Raw genomic sequence first — 2,490 nt, forward strand, 5'->3', positions numbered from 1 at the left:
TCCCTGGGGTCTAGCCAGCCAGCCCCCTCTTCTCTCTGACTGGAGCCCTGTGCACCTGGGACAGAGACCTCAACCCTCCTTGGCCTCTGGGGGGTGGGCCAGACTGACGGCGGGGTTGCTGTACCCCTGACCTTTGCCCCCACAGCTCGGAATACCTGGCCATCACCTCAGAAAGCAAAGAGAACTGTACGGGCGTCCAGGTGGCCGAATAGCCCCGGTAAGGTGGCTGGGCAGGCAGGGGCTGGAGGGCCTGGGAGGTGTCAGCCATTAGGTGTCTGATGCCCTGTCTCTCCCTCACCTTTAGGCCCTGGGCTCCGCCTCAAGGAAGAGCCAGCCCTAACAGGGAACATCCGGGCACAGCCTGCCCCCAATGGGGGTTGGCCATTCCTGGGCCTCCATAAGCCTCAAAGTCCTGCCAACGGAGCCTCCAGGGTGGGAGGGGGCAGGGGGCTTGGCTCACACCCCTAATCCAGCCTTCTTCCTCCTGCCCCATCACCCGCCCGCGCCGTGCATGATGGGTAAAGCAATACTGCCGCTGCCCCCATGCTTCTGCTGCCTGTTTGGGAGGGGGCGGTGAGGTGGGGGCAGCGGCTCCGCACCCCTCTTTCTTGCTGATTTGCACACACTGGCCGCTTTGGACATGCACTACTGGGGCCCAGCCCCTTCCTTCCCCCTCCCCGCCCGGTGAGGGTTATAATGGGCTGGAACAGCTTGGGGCAGGGGGTTCTGAGACCCACTCCGACCCCCAGCAACATTTCCCCTCCTGCTTCCTCTGGCTGGACCTGGGGTCTCCTCTCCCTGTGATGCACTCTCACCCCAGCCCAACCCGCCCTCTCTCACCAGCCTTGGATTGTGGCCACTTTGAAAGGGGCCCATTCAGCCTCGTCTCTCTTTACACAAGTAGTTTTGTTCATGAAATAAAGATTCTTGGACTTGCTTCATATAGACTCTCTCGTGAGCCCAGTCACCTTCTACACCCCCTCCAGATCCAGGAGCCTCAGTTTTCCTGGGGACCCGCCCTCCAGGGCAGGCAGCAGGGCCTCTCTACACACATTCGGGGATAAGATGGTGGCAGTGTCTCAGGCTCAGCGCCTGCCTGAAGGCTCAGCGGGTGCAGCCACTTGATACTTGATTCATGTGTTGGGGTCTGGGGAGTCATTAGCTCAGCGGGCACCAAGAGTTTCGAGGGAGCCGGCAGGAGCCAAGGAAGCAGACTGGTAGCCGGTGTCAGGGGGTGTGATGAGGGAAGGAGAGAGAGGGTCATGAATGGAGAGAGAGGAGGAGAGGCTAGGGGATGGGCAGTGCCAAGGCTGCACCAGTGTGGCCCCCTGTGGGAGGCTGTGGCTCTTGAGTGCAGGGGGTGTGAGGGGTGAGTGGGTGGGTCCGATTGTACAGGGACGGCCCATCTGGGGTGAGCGGCTATGATCTGACTGTGTTTGAGGGCATGGCTGTCCACAGGCAGGTGTCTGCTGGTGATCCTTGTGTGTCTGGGTGTTTATCTGGCCCTGGGTCTGACGTGGATGACTCTTGGCTGCTGGCCAAGAGTGTCTGATGTGGGACAGTGTGTATCTGCCTCTGGACACTTCCGGCCACTTGGCCTGGGCCTCAGCACTCAGTGCTGCCTTTTCCGGGCCAGCTCCCCATCCCCCCCCCTCCTCCCGTCTAGGACTTCCCAGCTCCAGAGGTCATTGCTGCTGGCGGCAGAGAGGCTGCCAAAGCAAACCAGCCCCCGTGACTTGTAGGAAAGCAGCTGGGGGGAGGGGGCGGGTGGGGGGAGGGAGAGCAAGGGCGGGGGTGGGGTGGGGTGGGGAGGGAGAGCAAGGGCGGGGGCAGGCGTCGGGACTGGGGCTGGGCTGGGGACACTGGAAGGGGCAGAGGCTGGAGCAGGAGTTGGGGTGCGGGAGGGGTCTGGGGCACAGGCTGGGCTGAGGCCAGCCTGGAACTGGGACCGCCTTGTTCAGGACTTGGACAACAGGTGCAGGAAATGGCAGGGGCAGTGGTGGGCCTGGGGCTGGGCAGAGGGTGCTGCAAGGGGCAGGGGTGGACAAGGACGGGGTTCAGCCTGAGCTGGGGCAGGGTGGGGGCTGGGCAGGAGGCAGGCGAAGAGGCCGGGGCGGGGTGGGCTTGGGGCAGCTGGTGCCCTCCCTCTGTGTCCCTCCAATTCGCAGCTCCTTCCGTTGGTCCTTGTAAGCACCCCCAGCCTGCCCTGTCTCCCCAGACCCCCGGCCCTCAGGCCAAGCCAGTCCCAGCTCCTCGTCCCCTCAGACCGGCACACCTGAGCCCCCTCCAGGCCGGAGGCAGGTTGCTGGGCCGGCCTGGTCCAGCCCCTGCAAACCCTGTCCCACCAGCCAGGTGGCCTCCGGCGCTGCCAATCCCTTTGCCCGGCCCCTCCCCGCCCCTTCCCCCGCCTCTTGCCCAGCCCCCTCCTCCTCAGGTGAGGCAGCCAGGCCTAGCAGGCCCCGCGCCCCCGCCGCCGCTGCCTCTGGGGGC

At 64.7% G+C, this 2,490-nt stretch overlaps 1 protein-coding gene and 1 long non-coding RNA gene across 4 annotated transcripts in view; both read left to right on the forward strand.

The window, feature by feature from the left end:
• The window catches only part of SCN1B (sodium voltage-gated channel beta subunit 1), a 20,691-nt gene that overhangs the window by 9,193 nt on the left and 9,008 nt on the right, over positions 1-2,490 (forward strand). The window lies entirely within an intron of this gene.
• Positions 10-941, forward strand: LOC114484088 (uncharacterized). The gene is made up of 2 exons (XR_003676608.2): positions 10-217; positions 305-941. It is a non-coding gene; the product is annotated as an uncharacterized lncRNA (long non-coding RNA).

The sequence above is a fragment of the Physeter macrocephalus genome, chromosome 17 (assembly GCF_002837175.3).
Source record: "Physeter macrocephalus isolate SW-GA chromosome 17, ASM283717v5, whole genome shotgun sequence".
Taxonomy (NCBI): domain Eukaryota; kingdom Metazoa; phylum Chordata; class Mammalia; order Artiodactyla; family Physeteridae; genus Physeter; species Physeter macrocephalus.